The sequence below is a fragment of the Etheostoma cragini genome, chromosome 8 (genome assembly GCF_013103735.1).
Source record: "Etheostoma cragini isolate CJK2018 chromosome 8, CSU_Ecrag_1.0, whole genome shotgun sequence".
Classification (NCBI taxonomy): Eukaryota; Metazoa; Chordata; class Actinopteri; order Perciformes; family Percidae; genus Etheostoma; species Etheostoma cragini.
This window is the reverse complement of record NC_048414.1, coordinates 4,683,999-4,709,941: the sequence shown is the minus strand read 5'-3', so window position 1 is coordinate 4,709,941 and position 25,943 is coordinate 4,683,999. Positions and strand designations below refer to the sequence as shown.

Here is a 25,943-nt window from a genome sequence, read left to right as displayed (position 1 = left end):
TCTTTAACAAAAACTAAAGTGAGCCATGACACATTTCTGAAAAACTAATTGTTTTCTATAAAAAAAAAAAATCCATCACATGTCCGTCAGTCAGTCGTGACATTTAAGCATGTTCTGCTTTTGGTCAGCAGTACCATGAAAACAGAAAACATGTAGGTGATTCATGGTAAAAAAAAAATAAAAAAAAAATATATATATATATACATATATATATATATATTCCAGGGAAACTAAACTATTTTTAAAATCGTCGCAATGAAATTCACGGTACATACGATTTTCAGTTGTTTCTGAACGGCCAATTTTACGCATCGGAGGATAGCACAAACGTCAGTCCTCAAGGGGGCGATAGAGAGCTAATCAAGGGGTTTCCACAGTAGAAACATGGTGCCTGTGGAAGAATGTGTCCCGATGAAGGAGGAAAAGTACACAGAGACGATGGGGCTGGGTCTGAATATATAGGTGACAAAGTAAATATGCTGATGCTTTGGGTGTTCTGCTAGAGGTTTGTCAAATTAGTCAGCAGTGGTTATTTTCAGCAGACTTGAACCCAACAGCGTGCCCTGCAGCAATGCTCAGACTGCAGCTCGAGTTGCAATTTTAAGACGATTTTTTTCAGATTTAAAACAACTGCCAAACGAGCCTGGCATGATTGTACTCTGAGCTCGTATTTACTTTGTTTTTACAGTTTGACTCTGCTCCTCCCATCTTTAGAAGCGTCAGCTTCCTCTTAAAGCAGGCTGGCTAACCTTCACTTTACCACTCGTAGTGGTTTGGAGTAATGGGTCGTGGCAGCAGGGTTTCGGCGTGCGAGGCCTCCGAAATGACCCTGTGGTAAAGTAGTGAGGGCCAATATAGCGTGGTCCCACCCACCGGAGCCCAGATCCAATTGGTCGTCGTCCAGCTTGTCTACGCAGGGCGTTGCCATGGTTTCTAGTCCTTGAAGAAGTCTTTAATCGAGCCGTTGTCATCATGAGATGGTGGTGAGTGTTTTGGCTCGCAGTGGCAATAGAGGCAACAGTGAAAAAAGAGAGAGAGAGAGAGATACAGAGAGAGAGAGAGAGAGAGAGAGAGAGAGAGAGAGAGAGAGAGAGAGAGAGAGAGGGAGCTGGCGATCTACTGTGTGGCTCAGAATAGAAACGTCCCGCTTGATGGACAGCTCTGAAAGCAAGAAAGACTTTGTGAGATGCACACATCAGGTTCATTCCTTGTGTCATGAAGTTCCCAGGGCTATACAGTGCCTGGGAACGTATTCATAAGAGATATGCTCCTGACACGCTCCTGGCTTATGTCTATTTTTTACATAGTATGTTCTATGCACACTGTTGGATTAGCAGAAGTGTGCAGTGTGGGGTTCAGTGATGACGGGTTGTGCAGAGGAGTGGCGCTGGCTCAAGTATCAAGCTGACTGGACTCAGACCTCAGGTTTCCGCCACGTAATCCACTTTAGATGGTAGACCTGACGGCCTTCTGACATTTGTGCCAGAAGGTACAATACAAGAGTAGTTAATATACACTTACTGGCAATGGTAGCAGTACTGTGTGTGCATGCTCTTGTGTGAGCCATCTGAAGAGAATCGCACTCCTCATGGAGCCCTCCTGTTGGGCTATTTCATGTGTCTAATGTTAACTGTTGGTTTTGGGAGAAAACTTTGTTTTAACGTCCAGCCTGTGATGATACTGCATTGAAACCAACCAGGTCAATCGTACTACTGTATTATTAGAAGTAGTTCATTTCTCTTGGCCCGCAGCCAGTGTGTAACAGAATAAAATGGCCCTTTGCCACAGTCCCTCAAGTCGATGGTTCCCTGTAGGAGGGCCTGCTGTTGCAGGAGGGAAATCGCTGCCTCAGCAAGCTGTTTAGTCTCATTCTCAAGGAGCTTACACTGTGTTTCCCTGTTTAATATGGGAAACATACGTAGGCTGGCCTGTGATGTCAATTGTTATTTCTGGAGGCCTGCTATAGGAAAAATCTCATTTGCCTTTGTAAAGTACTGTAGTGAAAAGAAGCTTATGTCATAAAGACGCTATTGTGGCTGCTACGGTGCTTGCTGTTTGTGTGTGTGTGTGTGTGTGTGTCTTTAAGTGTCACTACTTTGACCCACACATTGTGGTTTTCACGTGTGTTGCAGGTTTCAATGCACAATGGTTTGTTCATGACGCACACATAGGGAATTAGGCGGCGGCCTTTTGTGCTGGACATTTATGAATTTGAGCCGCTATTGTAGCTGCCGTAAACCATTACATATTTCTCCTGTGCCTGCCTCTCTTTGCTTTAAGGTGCTCTTTGTCATTGTGCAGCTCCATGACTTTCGCAGGTGGAGGATACGCTACAACATAATGATGGTGATAATGGAGGGAGTCATGGTGTGCATCTGCTTGAAGAGAACAAAACACTTTACCAATTTCACATAACCTAAACACTTACATTTCAAAGGAGCGATGTCTTAAAAGTAATAATCTTGAAGATTTTCATTTAAAGAAATGTCTGTCAAATCTCTGCCGCTGGATGAGGTAACACAATGGGGAGTGAGCCTTTGGCGCACTGATGAAAGCCCTTGCATTTACAATAATACAAACTGGGTGCCTGTGGTGACATTCTCAAGATAAATCACAAGTGGTCAACAGTCAACAGTGATTAAAGCAGTTTCTAGCACCCAGCAGTGGTTGGTCCAGCAGGGAGGGTAGGGGGAGCTAACTCAACAGACTCGCTCCTCAACTCACCTGTGTGTGGAGCAGCGTGCTGTTTTTTCCCGGTCTCTGCTAGCCTTGAGCCTGTTACTCAAAGAGCGATGACTACAGACATGAAACTTCAAAAACAAGTGAAAGTGAGATCCAAAAATACACCAAAAATTAGCTTGTCTCACACAAACAGAGTCAGTACCAATCCATTTAATACTTACAAAATTTCCGTGATTTGTCTACTTAAAATCTGCACAATCATTTCCAGCTGCAAAAGTTTGTACACGTGTCAGCGATAGTATAAAAACTCCATTAACTGTCTTTGGATTATTTAAAGTGCTTATATTTTTCCAAAGTGAAAAAGGCCAAAGTCCACCCCAAAGGAATTTACCATCTTCCAGAGAAAACACGGTTCACAGACTGCTCCAAACAACTGAATTGTACTCCAGCCTTTACTTCTGTGACGAACGTACGTCACTTTGTAACACAGGTTGTAATGCTCGCCTAGTTGCTAGCATGGCACGCCCTCATGCTCTGCCATAGATATACATCTAAAATGCTCTGCAACTGACAAGCTAGCAGGACTTACTGCACATGTGCGACTCCCAACAAAGATGGGATAGAAATGCCTCACTCTGTAGCAAAAACAGAGAGCTCAACACACAGGATGAAAAGAGGAGCTGCAGCAATGTGGAGTACAAAACAAATATTGTGTTTTCCAAAAATTAAACCACATAAACCTATTCTGGTACAACCTCTTAATGCAATTAATAACCTGAAAATTAGCATACTATGAGCACTTCAAGATTGTAGTGTGAGTAGCATTATGCATTATGAAATGACAGACTGAAAATGCAGCGTAGTGGATATTAGATCAATGAGTGTTGTAATCCCTTACTCAGGCTGAATCTCCTGCTAAGAAGTCGGTTTCAGCCTCAAACAGAGCCGTGCAAATGCAAAAAAGAAGGAAAAAGTCTTTATCCTCAATAAATGTTTTTATCATGATAAAGGTTTCTTTGAAATTAAATATTTGCATTAATTCTTTAGAAATAAAGGCCTCCTCTCAGCAACACGTCAGAGCTGTGTGTGGTGGAGTTTGGGTCTGGCAGGTCAGATAAACTGTGTGTTTGATTTCTCTTATGAATACAAATTGTAGACATATGTGGGAGGAGAAGATTGAAATAAACCTTTGAAATTTATTGCCACTAGTTTTTTCCTTCTTCTTTTTTTATAACCATTCCTGACGACCACCTCCACCATCGCGACGAGCCTCCCCTCACGTTCAGCTCCTCCGTGTTTTACAGAGCAGCAGATTTGTGCGCTGTCCTCTAAATCATTTCCCTCTCTCGCAGATTGCTCCCTGCTGGAATATTGGCCCGACAGCCGTTTTTTTTTTTTCCCTCCCTCTGCTTCCCCTGTGGACTCATTTACATTTATGCACGCAGCAATTAATTACAGGCTGGCGCTGGCCTTGTAAATTAGAGGGAGACGAGGTCGCCCTCATTATTGCCCCTGACAGTTAAAGCCTTGTTTGGGTCGTGACAAAGTTGACTTCAGGCTGGGATAGTGGCAGCTTAGCAGGGGCTGACTGGTCTTCATACATCGCTTTGCAGCAAATAAAGAAAATTCACTTTCTGGATAAATATGTTATTTTGTACGTATTATTTTTTTCCTTTTTTTTTAAAGGAAAAAAAAATTGTTGCAACTTTAAAGTAAACAGAAAAAGCTTTTTATCTTTGCAGCCATAGGTCATCATTCCAGGGCCTTGTGTTTTGTCTTTAGCGTAATGCCTTCTGTGTGTTTTGGGGGTCTTTCATCCAAATACTTTTTTTCTATAGACCCAGGAGTCAGACAGGCGACTTCTCACGGTATTGGCCTTTTCATGCGAAGACGCTCCAACTTTTTCCTGCTCCTTCTCTCATAAGGCCTTCCTTTCTTCTCTGTCACGCAGCGATGTGTTTGTGCATACCTTACCAGTTTGACAAAAGAAGGGAGAGATCCTATTCACTTCTGCTTTTGACATTCACCTCTTGTTTTTACAGTCTTTCCAAGGCGCGCTGTTAGCACAGTTGAACAGGCTTTGTCTTGAAGAAGCGGGACAATGGCGAGCACCATAATGTAATCTCCTAAAGGTAGTGAGAAGAGGGGCGAGGTTTAGACGTATGTGCTGGCGCTTGCCCCTACCAACCCTCTCCCTCCATTCTGCCCTTTACTTCAGCAATATTTCATGTTAACAGCAACTTGAGAGAGAATACGGTCGCCACTTAAGCCTCTCTAATGTTCACCCAGGTCTTTTGTGAAGGGAACACAAAGGCTTTTCACTCATGCAAACATCCCCTTCTCTCATTCCACCTATTAAAGGTGTTCTGACTAGCAGTCTGCCCACCCACAAGCATATCTGCATACCCATTCTTTTTTTTTAGCTACATAACAACATAATCTTTATATTGAAACATGTTTTATCAGCCTGAAACCTCAAAGTTCTGTGCCACATACTCGCCACCAATCATGGACCCTCCGACATCTTTCCGTTAACCCAGTTTGCCTGTTGGATTGTCAAACAGTGTCCAAAAACCCAACTTCACACGCCTCTTCGACAGCATAATTGGGGGTCGGGGACACTAACCAGGTGGGGTGAGAAAGTAGGCAGGATTTGGACTTCAAGATCCTCTTTTTATTTCTATAATTTTTTTCTGTCCATGGAGTGCAAAACCATTAAAACTTTGGAAAAAAACTGTCTGAAGGAGTTTGCCATCACACCCATTTGACCGATTATTGGGTCTCGCCACTCTCTATGGTGTCATGCTTTACCTTTGAGTGTGGCCGGTTGGAAAAACTATAAATGTAATCAAGACAGCGGTTGTATTTTCTCCAAAACATATTAAGCAAAGCAAATGAGTACTAAAGAAGCATATTTTTGGGGAACTAAATTAATATCTGGCAACTCTGATCAAAGGCAAGCTTTGGGCAAAAACATTAGATAGTGTGACTACTCAGAAGTCTGAAGTTTTTAAGCAAGGAAAACAGATAAATAACAACAGAAACATTGCTAGGTCTGAACAACATGGAGAGCAATTCCTCACAGTCAACGCAGGCTATAAACTCATCGTTTATGGGTCAAGTGAACCTCAGTCTGGTTTAATTGTCCATGTGATTAGTTGGAAACCATACTTGTTTCCTGTGATGCAGACATGGAAGTGGCAGCACAGAGCCTCATGTGGTGCTAAGCTCATTGAGAGAGCTTCTGTCTCATAGAGTTCCATTGTTCTTACTCCAGTGTGTCCGCTTCTGCACAAGTGGCATTGACAGCTGCAACAGGACAACATTTGGACCGTGCATATTTTGTTGCGTGAATGTGTGCATTCATTGTGCAGGTGCAGGCATCGCTCTGAATGTAATACAGTGTATCTCCTTGTCGTGCAACATATCTCTTAGCTCTCTTGTTACTGTATGTTATGCTATGATGTCACACCTTTGCTTTTGCCAAAGGCAGGTCTCAGGCCGTTCATTTTGCTGCGCAAAGTTTCTTTTCCAAACAGGTGTTTTTTTTTGCCGCTGGCTCAACGGTAGAGTAACATGCGCCATTTTACAGTAGATGGGCCAAAAAGGTAGCTGTTACTTCCTGCAGTTGTCAGGAGGAGACAGGAATGGCTGTATTGCCTGAGTCCCTCAGAGGTGGACGAGAACGCATCTCACAATATTTGCAAAATCACACAATTAGATGAGAACAGTAGTATTGTTGTATTTTGTGATGTATGTTTTACATCCAACACCTACTTAAATGTGTAAAACAAAAACTTTTACTAGAGTTTGCTGTGGTGATTCATGTAAATAACACAGTTTTGTAAAACAATAGCACAATATGATCATGTTGGGACGGTATGATTTCCCTTAAAACCAAAAGATGACAATACTGAATGTAATGTTCCAACACTACTTAAAGTAAATTCTCTTGTCTAGGCTTGATGCCTTATTTTTGAAAATAAGGAAGCTGTCTTAACCTCATAAGTAGAGATTTTGCAGCTCACAGAGAGTTATTTTGCCCACGTAGCTTGAAAAGATAGAGGGGCAGGTATTGACATCTATTTTCATTCTGCCACACACTCAATAAGTGCAATGTAGTTACAATAACTGATAAAACATTTATTTAAGATTGTGTTATCCTCTTCTTCTACTGGATCACACCTTAATTCTACATTTTAACAAAGGGTTATTACCCCTTTAAATACAGTAGTGTAGATAAAGTATTCACATATGTGTCAGTGTGTGCAGAAACACATGGACAATTTGTGCTGAATTCATTAATGTGTATTCCTGTACACAGGGCTGTTGCTGAATGTGTATGTGTGTGTGCGTGTGTGTGTGTGTGAGAGAGAGAGAGAGAGAGAGAGAGCATGTGCGTTTTAGTGCAGCTCTCTTCTACTGGGCAGCCAGCTGTCTCTCTGATTACCCAGGATCCTCCAGGTGTCAGATCTGCCATCTGCAGATGAGTGGCAGGGCGTATGGAGCGGAGCAATGGAGGGAAGGGGGGGGGGGGGGGTTAAACAAAAAAAAGAGAGGAAAAGGAATAACTGGTTCAGCAGACATCTGGAACGTGTTCAGACGGGTCAGAGAGAGCGAGAGAGTGTGAGCGGTGCTCGATTGAAATGTTGGCTTTTCGAGTACTTGTCTTTTCAGCTTTTATTGGGTAAAACCGCTTCTTCTACAAAAAAAAAAGACAGAAGTTGCATCTAATGGAAATGTGTTGTGTTTCACACAAGTGTGTTTTTGCTTACTATTTGTTATCATTATTATTTTCTCAAGAAATTCTTAGTGTACAAGCCTTTGAGTTGGTCTAGTCAGAATTACCCCTAATTGTGCCCTGAGAGGAAAAATGCATCCAAGAGAGAACCATTTGGTTGATTAAAGACATGAATAAAAGATCATACATGCCCAGTGTTTGCTTTTTTCTTCATTGTTCTCAATTAGCCTCAAATTGTGGAATCAAAGACGTGTTTATTAGCCTCAAATTGTGGACTCAAAGACGTGTTTATTAGCCTCAAATTGTGGAATCAAAGGCGTATTTGTAATGCTCTCTTTGTAAAAGTTAGATGTTGTGTTGGGGAGTTGTCATGATGCATAGTGTCAGAGAAATGCTGCTGTGGTGTGTTCCGTTGCCTGTCTGTGTGAACCCAGCCTCTCTCCTTAAGTCTCACCCGATCCAGTTCACTTCTTTCTTTAATTAGCGGCCTCCCACTCTCAATGAAGACTAGCTCCCATCCTCTCTTAATTTGGGGCCCACTCAGGGCGGTCCCATCCTAAACATCTCTATGGCTCTCCAATTGGCAGTCTGACCTCTTTAATGTTATTATTTGTTTTCTGTGACCCTATATTAAACAAATGGCTGTTTGTAGTGCTTTTGTGCATGGGAAGCTATAATAAGGGTGACCCCAGGTTAGCTCTCTGAGTCAGAGTGGTCTATTTAAGCCAGGCAGCCCATGAATGATTAGCTGTCCATTTGATGACAGGGATTTCCCCCCCTTGCTCTCAATTGGAATACATTTTTGAAAGAAAATATCAGGCATCACTAAGTGGGTTAGGACAATTTTTCCGACTTCAAAGCTTTGTTGAAGAATCACGCCGTTTGTCATTTGTTAGCCTTTGCGTGTGTGCCATTGTTTGCGCAGTGCAGGAGCTGTGTGAGAAACACACTGATCCTCTGTTGGCTCTGCTGTGGACTCCACTCAGGACCTCTGTTCTGTGTTGAACATCCACTACAGAGGGAACTCAGGTGGGTCAAGAGTGTTCACAGGGCTTCAAAAACTATTTTCAGTCCAAATCTTCATACTTTGTCAAACCTTAATTTGTTGGCAGTATGTAAAGAATTTGATCAGTGTTCATTAAAATGTATCCAGCTGCATAAGGCAACACACACTTCCTTTACAGGGTTGATTCAACCAAATTACACAAACACATGTTCTTACTTACCTACTGTGGCTTGTAGCCATGCAGATAGTTTGGGTTTTTCTTGCCATGTCTTTGAGTTTTCTGACTCTCTCCCTAAATAATAGAAGTAAATGAAATTTCATTTATGGTGCATTTCGAAGTGCACGAAACCTGCTATTTCTTTGGTAGAAGCTAGTTATAGTGAAAAATCTGACTGTAAAAGGAAATATTTTCATCTCCTTGGTATCGGGGTAAAGGAGGAAATCTGAGAAACAGATATTTCAACAACCTGGACAAATTCTTTAAAACTATCTGTAAGTCTTGACCACTGTGGCAAAACATTTTTTTTTTGGGATGAAATGTCCCTTTACTTGTTGTTGATGGTGATAAACATATACTACATGAAAGTAATTGTGGAAGTAAAATGGTAATAACCATTTGTCTTTTGTTTTCCTTTTTTTCCCCAGGTGACGTTCATGAATTTTAAAGTCATCCACAAGTGAGAAGAGGCTGTTGGAGTTGAAGTCTCTTATTTCTGTAAGTTTCCCAAATTGTGTGATACAAATTACATTTACGTCCTTGTACTGTAAAGCTTCCAGTTTGTGTTGTGCCACTATGTGACACTTTGGATGATTGCTTCCACCAAATGGCAGACAATAAGCTTTCATAGAGAACACATCACTGTTTCCTCAAAGCAGAACGGAGCAACACTTCAGCACCAGTGGCTGTTAGCAGAGCCGCAGTCGACTGTGTGTGTGTGTGTGTGTGTGTGTGTGTGTGTGTATGTTAGTCCACGTTAGCTGTCTCTGTTCATGTCCACTGCCTCTCTCCCCTTCCACCGGCACATACAGAACGCTTTTGATTTGTTTCACTGCAGACGCAGACCTCCACTCCGGTTAGTATTCTGCCCTATGCGCCCTCAATAGCTGCTTTCACTTGGGTGAAGAAAGGGGTCTTTTACTGACTCTCACAGGCATCACTCCAGGAACCTTTCAGCGCAAGGACCTACAGTATGCCTTTTAATAGACTTTCTCTCTGTAAGCAATAAAGATTATATCTGGAGTCAAATGGTGCTGTAGGTAACACTAGCCCAAATTAAGCTGGTGAGGTCCCTGTGGCCGATCTTGATGGCTTCAGCAGAGGCGGGAGACATATGAAATGTACAATGGGAGAGATTGGAGAAAAGAGTGAACCGACCATCTGGCTAATCCCCCTGTTTAAGAATACTTATTAAGGCCCTCTCTAGTGGCCCTTGAGCCATGTCACTGCTGGGTCAACAAGTGGCCTCACTGACAACTCGCACGCACATTGGACAGACAAGCGTCAGTGTTCTGCTGTGGGTGATAATCTGTGTCCTGCTGGTTTGGTCGAGGAGTTCAGTTTCAAAGGCTTGATTTATGGCTCCTGTAAATCGTTTTGTATCACAATCTAGAGCTATGGTTCTCATCCAGGGGGGTAGAGACCCCCACACTGTCTGGTGATGGATATTTTGGTTGCTTTGGAAGACTATATTTTACTAAATGAATAGCAATAAAAGAATACAAACATCACAGTAATGAATACAGCCATCATACGTGCATTTCCTCTGCCGAGTTGTGCTGCGTTTGAAGAAAGGAATGGTGTCATTATTGGGGAAAACCGGACCACTTAGGCCACTTTTAATTCCATCAAACTCCCTAAATCTCATCAGTTCATCTGGAAACTTGAAATCACATTTTTGTGTCTTTTAACATGCAATTGCTTTACGAATCTAATTACATGGCGGTAAGATGACAAGTGGACCCTCCTAACAAAATTACAGTCTTTATAGGGTACAGATTGTGTCGTGACAGGACATCTTTGTTTCATAAGACTTTGGAAGGAAGTGGCCGCTGTGTGTGATTTGCAAAGTCAAGGCCTTGACATATACTGTACATACTGTATCTAATGGTTTTGATCAGAGGAGATGGGGTGTGTCTATGACTAATGTTTTAGGTGACATCACTAGTCAGTTCACAAAATCAGTTAAAAAAAAAAGGTTTGTATTGGTTACACTGTCCCTCATTTATTAACCTAACGTAGCGCAGAAATCATTTTACAACAGGCTTCACGTGGGATTCATGAAACGTTAGTATCACACCTATCAAAGCGTAAGAATTGTCTTACATTGATAAATGCAGCGGCTGGAACCGATCGTTATTTAAATATCACGCCCCAATATATTCTCGGTTTTGAGGCCTTGACCCTAATATTTACGACATGGCCAGAGGTAATCTGGCTAAGAAGTGGCACTTTTCAGAGGTGGAGGTGGAAACCCTGATATCTCAGCTTAATTTGTAGTAACGTTTGTCCTATTTGGCAGCCTAAAAACTGGAATTGAAGGCTGTAGGAAGAATGCAGAATGGAAAGAAATCACTGATGCTGTCAGTGTTGCCGTATTAAATCGGACTCCAGCTGAAGTTTATTTAATTTATACATCCTTGACATATGTATGCTATACTCCTAATAGTAATATACAGGCTTATATAGGATCTCTTAGGCCTATATGTAGGTGTACCTGTATTAAAATAAACACACAGTAGCAGAGTTTATGCAGTGTCTTTTATTTTACTCGTGTTTTTTTCATGTCAGAGCCAGGCTACTGTAAACTGTGGGGGAGAGCGCGTGTCCTCCGCCCCTCAATCCAATAGAGCGCTCCACCATGGTCTGTGTGTTTAGGCCCTACATGTGCACTGTTGTACCGGTGCATAGGTCTTCTACAAGAGCCAGATTTGCCATTGCCGATAAGTGATCAACTGAGGACTTCTCCTTCTCCTGTTAAACTAATTATATATGTTACATATGTTATATGTATAATAAGTCCACACTGACTCGAAAACTTGCGTACACGGGTTCAGAACAGATGTGAGATTTTATCTCAGCCTATGCTCACATTCAAATTGATAAATGCAGAGTTTTGCGTAAGAATCTGCGTATACCCGCCCTACGCCTGTTTTAGGTTGTACGCATGTTTCATAAATGAGGGCCACTGTGATTATCGCTAGAGTGTGGAGAACTAGATCCAGCTTTTTCTTTGTGCATTTAACATTACTTTAGCAATAAGGAAAATAAGATCATAGTGAGGAGCATCTAATGTGTCTTACTCCCGCATGGCATTTACACATATAGGAATTTTCATCTGAGTTATACATGTTGAACCTGCAACATCACAGCACAAGCTTTGTTGTTACGGATGGTTGCTGTAATGGCAGTCATTTGCAAAGAGTTAGAAAATTGAGTGGACAGCAAGCAGCTTTTGGGCTGATTTGTGGTAAGCTAATGAGCTAATGGGCTAATGAACTCACTGAGGTTACCTGTTTGGCTTCCCCAAACACAATTTCCTTCTCTGCATTTTCCTTCAGCTTTGTATGTGTACTTCACTGCGTTACAGTTTAACACAAATCAGCGCTGCTAATGGGCAGCGGCTAACAACATTTAGGGTTGTTTCTCAGTACCTAACCTTATGTTAACAGGGGGCTAATTTGTCTTCTTGAGCTTGGACATTTGTGTGATTCATCTGATTTGTCCACACACGTAAACTGTCCACTTTGATCTAGAGTGGTCAGAATGCCTTGCAAGTTTGCGGTAAGGAATCTTTAATGGTGGGAAAAGAGAACCGAGCTTCATTGATCAGCCACGGCCACACTTCCAGTCAGCACGTTTGTTAATGCACGCCAGCTCACCAGCACATGTGCGACAAGTACATATGTTTGTGTGTTATGTATTTAGTTGTTTTCCAGGCAGTGTCTGTATCAATTTATTTGTGTTTGTGCTTGCATGCATGTTTGTGTTTTGCACACTCATGCCTCACCAACATCCCGTCTGAGGCCCATCTGGTTTGCTTTGAAGAGGCTCGTGGAGCAGCAGCGGCCGGAGCTTTAAAGGCTGGGCCGGGCCAGCAGCAGTTTCTCCCCACTTACACATAAATCCACGGTGCAAGTAGCTTACCTCTGCCAGAAACAGTATAGATCGACCCTCGTGGCCACTTCCCAAACCACCCAAGCTCATACCCCACTTTCTCTCTTCTATTGCCCTTGAAATGGGGCCTGCTCTAAATATTATCTCCCCCTGTGCTTTATCCCTCCGTTTATCCCTAAGTCGGCAGAGAGAAGAAAGAGCCGTGGGTCTGAGTCACTTTTTCCCCTCTCTTCTCCTCGCTCCAAAACCACAGGCAGCGGCAGCGGCTTCCTGGAGATGAGCGCTTTTGTCTGTTTTGTGACCGCTGCGGCTTTAGGCAGATCCTCCTCTGATGAGGTAATGCACAGGCTAAATGAGGAGGCAGAGTGAGAACGGAGGGAGCTGAAGTAGGAGAGCAGCCTCTGGATCTCTATTTTAACCTTCGATTTATCCAGGGGAAGGGTACATTATGGAAATGCATGCTCCTTTTCAGCAACACCCTGCTTCACATGGAGGCCATTGCACACGTTCACACCTACGTGGAGAGGGCCAGTGCAACTGGTTGTCAACTGGAGCCTGGCCTTCTCCACTGCAGCGTCTGTGGGTGCCTTGATGAGTCAACAGTTGGAGGAGGAAAAATCATTATTCCTTTATGTAAAGATTTTACCAGGTGATTTTGTTTTCCAAACAGCAATCATTTTAATAAGCAAACATATTTATACTTTGGGGGAATTATGGTGTCAGTTACTCTGTGGGTATAATATGTGATCCAGTGGCGAGTGAAAAGAGTGAAAAATACTGGCAGGTAGGAAGACAGGAAGAGGGAGCACCACTGTTTGAGGGGCTTGAATGAGCTTTTTTTTTTTTAAGGTAGCGGTTGCCGTCAAATGTGCTTTTAAACATCAACTTGACTTGATGTGAGTGCGAGAGTGGTTGAAGTATGGACAGATGTAGTAGACTAGATCTTCAAAACCATTCATAGACATCCTGCGGTCAGGGTGTCTTCATCAGTTTTCCTCCTCTGCCTGTCAATGTAATATTTATTAAAAGCACATAAAACTGACTTCTCACACGACAACCTTTTTGATGAAGTATTAACCTTCTGAAAAGAGAAGCGGATTTAGCACCAGTGCCGATGTTCCAGAAATAGCACATGACACGCAGTGGTGAGGACTGTAGTACACTGGGTAGTGGCAAGACGGAAGTTGGAGGAGAGCAGGGAAAATATCGAAGTGAAGTGCAAGTAAATGTGTTTCTTTTTCTTTTTTTTACAGGGACACTGTAAACAACTGTTAGGGATGAGTTGTGTTTAATTCCTCTTTAGATAAATTAGTTATTTGTGTGATCTACCCAACCCGTTCTCACTCCAAACCCGTAAAGTACGGACATTTAGACGTACTGGGGAAAGCAGAGGTGGCTCACAGTGGCTGTGATTCTGCACCAAGGCTGAATTTCAGGAAAGAGACTTCAGATACGGGATTAGGCAAAGCATCTGCCATTGGACAGAAACAATTAAAATGTTTTTTTTTTTTATCAGTAATTGTGGCAAAATATGTTAGAACAAACATCATTTTGCAACAATTTTAACATTTCAACATTTCCAGATGTCCAAATCTTGTCATGAACTGAGATGAAGATACTCAATGTTTCTTCATAGATAGTGTATGAGGTTTTTAGACAAGTTTCCACTCAGCTTTCACAACTGCCATTAAAAAAGTTGCACAGCAACCCAGCTTGTGTGTATCTGCATGTGTGCACACACTGAGTGTGTAATCACCAACACTGTGTCGTATATACATTATGTACATTGTATATATATATGTACATACATACAAACACACACAGTACATATTTATTATTTACAAACTGCCTATGTCAGTGTCTCCACATTTACATGCTCACAACTTCTTTCTCATTTCTCCGGTGACAACTGTGTTATATGCTCAAACTTCCAGCCTCCTGTTGAGGAATGACACCAGACTTGCTTACTTTCAGGATAATTGCTTCCTGTTTTAACTGTCATGTTTCATTGAGTTCAGAGGTCAGGGTCAATATCAACTGTTTTGCTCAGGGCTACAGGGAACGCCACCTGGTCCTTAGATAATGGTCATCCAGCACATTATTTGTTCCAAACAAAATGCTTTGACACCTTTTTAAATTCTTCAACATGCCATAGCTAGAACAAAGAGGTTATTTTCAGCTGTTTGGCTTCCTTTAACACTTCGCTATAAACAGAGGGGTTTTAAACAGCTTGTGTTTGAATGTTGCCTGTGTCGGTAGAAAAAAGGAAGGTCGGGACACAAAGCACCACCTCTGCAAAAATGTTTCTTCTGCAATGCTAACACCTGTTCCTGAGGGACTTCTGGGTAGCGTCCCTTCTGTGCACGCTATTCTTCCAACACTGAATTCAGCTCTCTACCAAACACCAACATCACATCCTCATAATTACAGTATGCTCATTACAGTAAAAATCCTAAACCTCATTTTAAAGCTGCCATCAGCCAAAATTAACTGGCTTTAATGGCTGCTGATTGCATTCCTACACTGGCCGACCCCCTCCTCTTTTTTTAGTGATCTGATAGTTTAAGTACATGCTAGCATAATTGAGGTCTCTCCCTTGATTAGATTTGCACCAGCTTTTAACAAAGGCTGCTCGAACTTAATCCAATGAGGCCCATAGAGCAGAGGGATGACATCGCTCCTGGTTAGCTTCAAAATCAACCGAGCCGTCGAGCAATTAGAGACTACGCTGATAAAGAGGCTGGGCAACTAAAACTAATGACACGATATTTCTCAAAGCTCACAAGATAACAAGTGGACTATTGAGCAGTAATTCATACCGTGAAGTACTTCTTTTTTCCTCCCCAATAACCTTTTAGAATAGGATTAGAAATGAAGTTATTTTCATGAAGCTAAATTGAAAGCTTAGTTTCACTTTCAGTAAAAATATTTTTATTACCAATATGAAACAAAGCAACAAAGCAATAATTGTTCCATTCAAAATTATGTAAATGAATCAAGGTGGCCAGTTTTGGCATTTCTACATTTTTGAGTATTACCAAGTCACATAAATATCAGGCACTCAGCAGACCTGACCCACTGTGACTGCAACATGCAGCCCAGCAGGGTGCAGAGGTATGTTCTTTGGCTGCGTCCTCCGGTGACACCTGCCCGTCCATAATTACAGTTAGAGACTAAACCTCGTATCCTTCTGAGCTGTAAACCTGTGGTTGTGTGTCATACTGTTACAACCCAAAGTAGTCTAGGGGTGAAGGTTACAAACAGTTTTAAAGAATAAACTCGGGACAGAAAACAAACGGTAAATAAGGCAATTTTATTGGGCCCGCACTTCACAAGGCAACTTAAAACAATCTTCAAAAGGAAAACAAAAATAGGCACAGGTATCACAAGTTTGATTCAGAGGTCACACAGAAGCTCCCAGCACCTCTCTGCCCACTCTCTATGCTGGCTCCCACAGAAGCCTCTCTCTGCTACCCTCTCTTAAGCTGCCAAGCACTGATCAGCCTCAGCTGCTGGCTGTCACCAGCAGCACACACCTGCAGAGAATACACATAAAACATGGCACGTGACAGCCCCTCTCATGGGAGCATCATCACAAGTTACAAGGTCACCATCAATTCATCGGCACCCTCAATGAGCACCCTGTCCAAGCAGAAACTCACTCAAGTCCCCCAAAACCAGTCTCACCCACAATGTTGTTGGCTCCCTTCTTGTGTTTGATGCAGATGTTGTTGTTGGACCTCTCCCTGGCCAACCTGCTTACCAAGGTAAGTGACAAGGGCTTTACCAAACTCACACTTGGCCAAATTAAGGGTAAGCGAGGTGTCAGCCAGCCATTGGAATACAGTTTCTAGACTGGACATGTGACTCCTCCACTCACTGGAGTAGACCACCACATCATCCAGATACATACACAAGTGCTTTCTTCATGCCGAACGACATCACAGTGTACTGCAGAAATGCATCAGGAGTGACAAAGGCAGAGATTTCAGAAGCCTGCTGTGTGGAAGGAACCTGCCAGTATCCTTTGAGAAGATCAAGCTTTGAAATACACACAGCTGGTCCAACCCTGCAAAGTAAAGGAATCTGACACAGTAACAGCATTCACTTTACAAAAATCCGTACAGAAGCGAGGACTACCATCAGACTTAGGCGCCAACAGGCACGGTGAACTCCAGGGACTCTAGCTGGGCTTGGCAAGACCATTCTCTACCAAGTAGCTAACCTTTTTCCTCATGGCCTTCCTTTTAGCAAGTGGACAGCGGTATGCATGCCGTTTAATGGGAGCAGCATTACCCACGTTAATGTCATGCTCCAGCACACTGGTACATCAGGGTACATCTGTGAATATACTAGTATACCTGCTGAGCAAGCCAATCACATCCTGTCTGTGAAGCACAGGGATATAGGGCAGCTGCTGGTTAAGTTAAGACAAGAACTCAGAGTTAGCTAGCCTACCACACAGATGACCTTCACAGGGTGTCATCAAGTCTGCTTCCAATTCAGGTTGTGTACCAACGAGAGAAGAAACCCCTACCAGGTTGTCTCTAGTCTTTTCAGGTCAGCCCCTCTGGGATGAAAAGATTTCAGCATGTTAATATGGCATAAGCGGGTCTACCGTCGCTCAGGTGCACAGATAACAGTCGGTATTGGAAACTTTAACTTTGACCACATACGGACCTGAGAACCGGGAGGCAAGAGCAGAGACAGTTGTGGGCAGCAAGACCAACACCTTGTCACCAGCAGCAAAACGTCTTTTCATGTTGACCTGAGATGACGAGAGTGACTCCTTGGCCAAACATGTAGCATAGCGAAGACGTTCTCTACAGCAAGATACAAAATCCAACACGTTATTTCCATCGGAGTTATCACCTTCTAGCTTTTCTTTCAACACCTTCAACGGGCCACGCACATTGTGACCGAACACTAGCTCTGCTGGGCTAAACCCTAGAGATTCTTGCTTTGCATCACGGACAGCAAAGAGAACAAAAGGCTCACCCTCAACCCAGTCATTAGCAGTCTCATAACAGTATTTCTTCAGAATAGATTTCCAGGGGTGTTGCTAGCGCTCAAACGCACCCTGCGACCGCGGATGATAAGCACTAGACACCGAGTGGGAGATACCGAGAGACTGGAGAGTGTGTTTGAAAATCCTGGTCAGCCTGTATAGTCTTTGGCAGACAATAAGTCGTAAGAGAAAAGAACTTAATCAGGGCTTTAGTGACCGCTTTAGTGGTTATCTTGTGCAAAGGAATGGCCTCAGGGAAACGGGTAGAAATGCACATCATGGTGAGCAAAAACTTACAGCGCACTGAGAGTTTTTGCTCACCATGATTAGCACACTCATAATGGTGAGCGCACCTCACCAGCACCCCTTGGAGAACGCCGTCTCCGTCCAGGATTGACTCCAAAAACAAAAAGACAAAATACTGCCCGAAGGAAAGGCTGATTACGCCCAGCTGGACATTACCCTATCTGGACTGAGGAAGCAGTTTCACAATCACACACCAGCAAAGCCACGGAGACAGCACACAGGGCTTTATAAAAATATCAACCAAAAAAAAAAAGACCGCAACAGACAATAAAAAAAACATGCAAACAAAAGATCCCGGACGAGCCCCCAAAAACTGCTACAACCAAAAGTAGTCTAGGGGTGGAAGACGCAAACAGTAATAGTAATAAACTCAGGACAGAAAACAAACTGTAAATTTATTGGGCCTGCACATCACAAGGCAACTTAAAACTATCTTCAAAAGGAAAACGAAAATAGGCACAGGTATCACATGTTTGATTCAGAGGTCACACAAAGGTCACACAGAAGCTCCCAGAAGCTCCTCTCTGCCCATTCTCTACGCTGGCTTCTACAGAAGCCTCTTCTGCACACAGCCATGCTGCCAAGCAGTGATCAGCTGATCAGCCTCAGCTGCTGGCCTGTCATCAGCAGCACACACCTGCAGAGAATAACACACACCTGCAGAGAATGCACATAACGTAACACGGCACGTGACACACACACTCAATCCCTTGATCTTCTCCTTTGTTCTCTGTCACCGTCAATTAGTCACGTACCAGGAGTCAGCCAAAGAAAAGTGTGTGTGTGTGGGTGTCTGTGTGTGTGCGTGCATGTGTGTGTGTACTTTAATTACACTTACTGTTAACTGCTGTAAGAATTGATGTATAATTGGATAATTGATTTTATTGTTTAAGGCATTTTGTTTTTTACTCTATGGTTGGACAAGCTGGATGGACCTTTTTTTTTACTACTTTCCATAGCCCAAATGATTTACCGATTAGTTGAAGAAATAATTAATTGACAGATGAGTCATAATGAATAATGAAAACAATTAATGCAGCCCTGATAAAAAAAAGAAATCTGAGTCCTCCGGCAGAAGGTGAAATTCTCACACTGTAGCTTTCCAAATTTTGGTGATTGAATTTACGTTATGATATTAAATTTTTAAATTCTGTTAAAGGACTTTATAGTTCACGCTTCTCTGTAAGTTGAGAAATTTATAAGATAAAAAAGGCTAATAAAAGTTTTCGGAAATCATAGTATAAACTACAAAATGCTCACAAGAAGGCAAAAACACACCCCTGAGACAGATTTTTATATCTGATGTTTATCTTTATGTTACTTTACAGGCATGTATATTTCACTAGACTTGGATTTAATTGATCTCTCCTCTGATTAGATCAGTGTCTAAATTAAGAACAGGAAGGGTTTGACGGTGACAAGACTATCTCTCTCTCTCTTCTTCCCATTTATTCTGTGTCTGTAAACCCTCCTCTATTCTTAACAATAGGATTTTACACTCACCATAAATAGGCCTGAACAAGTTGGAGCTCACCTGTTCAAGCTGGGACTAATCCAGAACTATTTTTATAGTTACCCTTGAGATTTAATGATCCGGCCCGTGACGTGCCAAGGGATGAGCAGGCATGCTGGTATGTTGGAGAAAAAGTGAGAGAAAGAAACAAATCGTTTGGGATGCGGGCCTATTTCGTTGAGGGCTGTTTTGGAAAACCTGTTTCAGGATGTTTTTGCTTTGCATTTCTGATAAACTCAATCATACCACTTTGGCAGAACAGGAAGAGTAGGTCAGAAAAATGGCGTGTTTGTACACATACTGCATAGCACACTCACATGAAAGCATATATGCACCACCTGATCTGGGTCCAGTGTTTACAGAAGCTGATATGCAATGCGATAAATGCGCTTTGATTTACAGGGGAAACAATGCTGTATTGTGTGAGCCAGGGACACTTAAGACTGGAGAAACTGTGATATGAACACAAGCCAAAATGTATGTGTGCGTGTTCAAGAGGGCAAGCAGCTCCGGAGTATGTTTGTTAAAGCCTTTGGATGAGGCTCCAAAATGCTTGGCTTCCTTTTAAATCCTGGATCACTGGCTGATAATACAGACAGATTTTTTATGCTGTTGCCAATTTGTCGTTTATTAAAAGATGTGCGTTTGGATATAGGCAGTTAAAAGTGCTGCGTACAGACGTTGTTGAAGAAGATATACAGCATACAAATGCAAATGATTTATCATCTGGTTGCTATTAATTTAACCTATGGAGTTTTACTCAATAATTAATGTCCATTGGCATATGACCCTATAAGCCATACAGTAAACAGTTTGTCTCATAACTATGTATGAGCTCTTGTAGTGAGCTAAAATATGGCTGAAAGGCTCAGAGACAAGCCCTGGGTCTTAATAAATCAACTATATCTAATGAACCCCCTAATTGTGATTTACAGCCTGCAAGCCCAGTGCTGCTATGGAGAGAGAAATGGCTGAAACGAGAGAGAAAGAGAGAGAGAGCAATGAGAGGACGATGATATCGTCGTCCAGTGGAGCAGTAGTCAAAAAAAAGAGGCTTTATTAAAAACGCTGCTCCCTTCCAGCAATTGTGAAACTCTTGCGTGAGTCTCGTGAGAGGTTTGTCAAGATATGATACTTACTGCGATAAAAATCAGGACGGCTGGACGAGTAACTGTTGCACTCACAGATCAACCTACAACTGAGAGAAAGATGGGATATTTATGCATTCACATAAAGTAGTAATCTACCCGTTTTTTTAAGTTTTTCATTTATCCCCTGTGATGATTTTTGGTGGAAGCAATGCTGGGACTGACCTGTCTTTAGTTGTTGTTGTTCCTGTTTGTGGTGCTTTGTTTTGGCTCAATTCTTTTCCTATTTATTTCAGACTAACTGAAAACATGCGGCAAAAAGCCTCCAAGCCGGGGTATTTCTCTCATTAAAGACCTATCAACATCAGCCCCTCAGAGCAACAAATGTAAAAGCTTTTATAAGCCAACTGTACTCGATACTGTTTTCAGGCCACTTTGTAATTTTAATTGATAATATTTAGCAGCAAAATACAGTATAATTGATATTAAAGTTTTTTTCGCCTGATGCACCTTTGCCAGACATTCCACTCTTGACGTCAGTCAAGTTGGAATAAACAACCCCACCTGAGTCTTATATACAGTATTTGCCCTGATTCAGAGGATTAAGTCCATGTGAATAACAGCTGTGATTGGCTGGATTAACACCCTACATGGTTTGAAGTGAGGTCTTGTGCACCGTGAACAATGTATATTCTCTGTTGGCCAGTGAAGGACAATGGATACCTTGTGTAGTATAGAGACTCTGGCCTCGCAGCACACACTCACACCTCTCAACACTCAAAAATGGAACTGTGTACATGTGTTCTTGTACATGTGTTTTGCTTATGTTCATACGTTCATAAAGCGTGACGTTTACTTTCCTCGTCCGTTTTTTCTCAGCAAGTATGAACTGGCCACAAACTGCCTCTTTAACATTTCTACCCGACATGTGTTTATTTAATAAAGGCCGCTCGTCCATGGTATCAGATGTATCGTAACCACTCACACATAACTTTCAAATCTCCCAGCCGGTTTCCCATAATGCACATACACAGCTAAACACACACACTCACACACTCTATAACAAGTGGCTGCAACCAGTTTAGGGGACACAGGATTGGAAAGGAAAGGATTAGTCAGGATTGTGACAGCTCAACATGCCAGGGGACACTGACATGCCTCCAAGTGCCAAACAAGACAACTGCTCCTGGAGAGGAGAAGTTTTCACGGTGCTCCACTGCTGATTCAGCGTTGCCTCCATCACTTCTTCTTTACCGTCTTCACACCGCATCCAAGTTCAAGCTCAAATTCCTGTTTTACTTCTCGGCGATTAATTAGACTTTCTCGTCTAGCGTTAGAGAAAAGCAAAACTCAGTTATGGATACAAGTAAATTACATCACAGTGTACATAACCATTAATACAGTTTATAGAAGATAAGAAACCAACGCGCTTTTTTTTATCACTGAAGTTTTAGATACTGGAGATTGCAATAATCAGAGTTCTGATTTGTTTTTTTATTGTTTTTTCTTTGTAGTAGTCTGTTATTTTTTTAGTAACACTTAACAGTAACATCAACTGCCTCCTTAGCCAAATCCTAAAATAATAGTTACATGTGCCATACCTACTGTAACTCAAATGTCATAAAATATAGGAGTATGTATATGTAAAAATCTGTGACATTATGGATTTCATATCTCACATGGTCAAATTATACAAACATTATTTTATACTATTGTTGAATTTAAGAATGTCAGTTTCTGGTGTTGGATAAGGGTGTCACACAAACGCCTGATGTGTTAAGAAATGTAACTACATTCCTCCACATCTCCACTTTTTCCCTTGATATGTCTGTACATGGGACAAAGTTACACACTGCCAAAATGAGTATCAATTAAATTCCGTGTTCTAAACACAGACGACTTGTTAGAACCATCTGTACACATTACGCATTCAGACCGGTCAATAATTGAATACAAATACGTTGTGGCGACTGACTGAAAGTAGCATGCCTCTGAATAATGCAGCCATTTCATGCTAACAAAGCTGAGGAAATGTTCAAAGCTCTTTCTGAGATAGGGAACAAAGCTCATTGTCGGAGGATAGAGAGGCAACTGGGATTACAATGGGAGCATCCAGTGAAACGACTTGTCAGTCCTAATCTGGGATTAGCAGGCTTTTGGGCCTCCTGGGTGCACTAAAAGCCACCTGTTTGGACACCCCTAGAGATGATGTGGACACTCTAGAGCTCCTTGTTTGATTGTAATTCTGTTGTTTGCATCAAAGTTTTAAATGTGTTTGTGTTTTCCCGTTATGCTGATACAATCTAGCATCCATAGCTACTCACAAAGTTGTGCAAATATACCAATCATTTGAATTCGCTAAAATAAAAGTATAAATACAGTTTTTCCGGTCCCTTGCAAGGCCTTGCAGTCCACCATATCTGAACATCTACTGACATTACAGTAAATATCAATTAACATCAATCAACATACTTTTGTGTTTTAGAGAGATTTAGTCTCTCTGTGCCATCATATCCAATCAGCTCAACATTAACTGAATTAATTAGTAACATTGCAAAAGAGTAAACATGGATGTCTGTGGTAAGACCCTTAAGTCCTGTAATGACTTATTGAAGCTCACTTTTCTGCTGCTAGCCTTCGGGCTAATGTAATCACTCTGAAAAAATGTGTGAGGGCAGCTGTCGTATTTCCACCGGCTTCTATCATGACTTTCTACTGTTGATGTCACCCTGAAATAGACTTTACTGCCAATGATACTTATGAAACTTATTTGACTTCCTTTTGGTACTTAAAAAAATAAATATCCACTTGCATTTTCTGTTTGGACAAATATTGGGTGAGATCTTTTCATGTACATGTCCTTAGAAAAAGGTCATCCACAGATTGGTCTATATTGTTAAAATAATAGGATTTCCCCTTGTTTACAGCTGCTGTCACCTGTGTGGAGAGATTGAAGCACAAGGCTTAAAACTTGTGTAACAAGCCTATTGGCAAATCACAGTGTCATGTTTTAGGTCGAAGGTAACAGGGTGTAATAATAAGGATAGTGGCTTAAAGTGAGAAGACATGTGGTAGTTTGCTGCTGCTGATAAATAGACTACCACCTGTAAGGTGGGGCAGGCTGTTTGTGCTTTAAGATGATATAGATCAAAGGTTTTTCATTGTTATGCTGAGGAAATAGAAATATTTCTGTCCATAAATCCAACTGTCTACTTTTAACTCACTAGAAACCTCTTGTGCACACTTTAAGTCTTTACTGTCCAGTTTAAACTTAATATATTTTGCAACCATCAGGCTAGAAGTTTTAGGGTGGTTTTGAGTGTGATTTGAATTTTGCTTGAAATTACAAAATCACACAAAGTCTAAAATTTCCAGGACTCACAAAACATCTTGCATGAAATGCAACATGCTTTCAATAGTCAAAAACATGTCTTTAACTATCTATAATTATTTTTTTGTTATTTATATACATATACAAATATAGATGCCTTGTTCTGCTTTTGTACTGTACAAAGTCTGCGGTTTTATGGACATAATTTGTCTGTTTATATAATGGCATAGCTACCTTGACAATGTGTTCTACTTTAAAGATCAATAGACAAAATGTCCACACTGACCAGGTCGTCTAACTACTGTGGGCGGGACGTATTGGACAAACAGTCCTTTTGAGCCGCTGAGTGTTGACTTTGGTCTTCAATGGTTTCTTCAGTGGTTTACTCTGTATCGTTGCCATGAACTAGATACATTTATATGTGTACTGTATTTGTGTTAGCTAGGGGTGTGTTCACATGCCAGGAAAAATAACAAACACAAGGGAGGGTGTTGGTCAATAAGGGCACTTCTGGATTTCTTGGGGTCTGCGGTTTTGGTCCGGGTCCCTGAACACAGAGACCCGGCATAGTGTTGTGTGTTTACGCCCACTGTACAAATGACGCATTCATAATTTTTTGAGTGTTCCATCATTGGTTTTGATTGAGATTTTCCATCAGCAGGACTAATGGAGACATCAAACCCCGTGTTTGCTCCAGGTGTCTGATCTGATGAGAGACAAAATCCTTAAATTGCAATGTTTGAGAGTAATGAAATATATTCTGTTGATTCTGGATGCAGTGAATGTCTTTCCACATTTTTCCTCCATGGAATAAACATGGAATTTGTTTTGGCAATTTTATATTTGAAGAGATTTTACGGAATATAAAATGTTCAGTTTTCATGTCATAGTCATGTTTTAAATGTTAGTATATGCCAACAAATAGTACATTTGGTGTTTCAGTGATGTATTTCAAGACTCCATTCCTATTTAACGATGCGATTTTGCAACATGACAAATGATTTCCATTAATCTAATACCAATCAAGCTAATAATCCCCATTCCTCAGTGCCGTCTACCTGTGGAGTCTACTTTAATGTGGCTCTACCAATGACCAACTGGTGTATCTGCATTGCCCTCTGAGTGCCTTGTTGCTGGAAATACTTTCTAACGAGGCTCACTGAACTCTTCAGTGAAAAAACTGATCACTCAATGACTTCTGTTCACCTGAGAATTTGGTAGTGATGGCTGATTGATGAACACACTGTTCTAACCTAACCATTGCACACAGGGTCCGCCTTCTGCTTGCCTCACCTACAATTTTGAAATAGAGTAGCTACTTGTCGGCTTTGCTGGTAACAGAGCTGCCTCTTACAGTGAAATCTATGTTAATGGGATTGTACTTCCAGAAAACAAAACAGCTTTTCTTGCCATCAAGGCAATGAAAAAATGGGCTGGTTTGGGGGTGACTGACCCTTGCTATTGAACATTTCTATTTCAGGCATTAGCTGGGACAAGGGAATCTCTGGGAGAAAAACAGGGCAGTGTGTGTGTGTTCGCATTCCACATGTCTGACCTATGACAGTGCCTTCTGTGTGCAGCACTCTGCGATGATCTAATGAGAGTCCAGACAGACCCAAGATTTAAGAACCGTTCTCTTACTAGGCCTATTGTCTTATGCTTTTTTCCATTTATTGGTCCAGGAAAAGTAACTAAGCACACATGTTCTTTTTAGCAATGCCCTGCTACGTAGTCACACCTGGGAGTTTTCCGGTACAACCACAGACTTTTACTGATGGCCACCAAACAACTTCACTGCAGCAGTAATGTTTGAAAGCTCTTAGCATTTAGGAGGCAAGGGGTCTAATGATAGAGGCTATCAATTTGCATTATGGAAAGTGTAGGATCCAGCATTTCTTTTCCTGACCTGTTTAAGAGACTAAAAGTCAGGATATCTTGGCCTCTAGTACTTTAAATCTGTCGCTTATGAGTTGCTCAACTTTATGGAAGTGCATCACAAACTTACTGGAGTGTCCCTTTAAAGGATAATCTTAATTTATAACAACTTGGATAATTTCTTATCGTAGTTTTGACCATCGGTTCAGTTTGTTATGATGGCATTGTATTACAAAAAGTAAAAAACAAGTTGTGCTGCGACAGTTGCCCCTCTGCTCT

The 25,943-nt window shown here is 41.7% G+C and overlaps 1 protein-coding gene across 5 annotated transcripts in view; it reads left to right on the top strand.

The window, feature by feature from the left end:
- Positions 1–25,943, top strand: part of LOC117948794 (transcription factor SOX-6-like) — a 112,179-nt gene that overhangs the window by 8,456 nt on the left and 77,780 nt on the right. For all 5 annotated transcript variants that reach the window (XM_034878652.1, XM_034878651.1, XM_034878647.1 and 2 more), the window contains exon 2: positions 9,075–9,144. The gene's annotated coding sequence lies outside the window, so the exon portion shown is untranslated. The remainder of the gene's footprint in view (positions 1–9,074; positions 9,145–25,943) is intronic.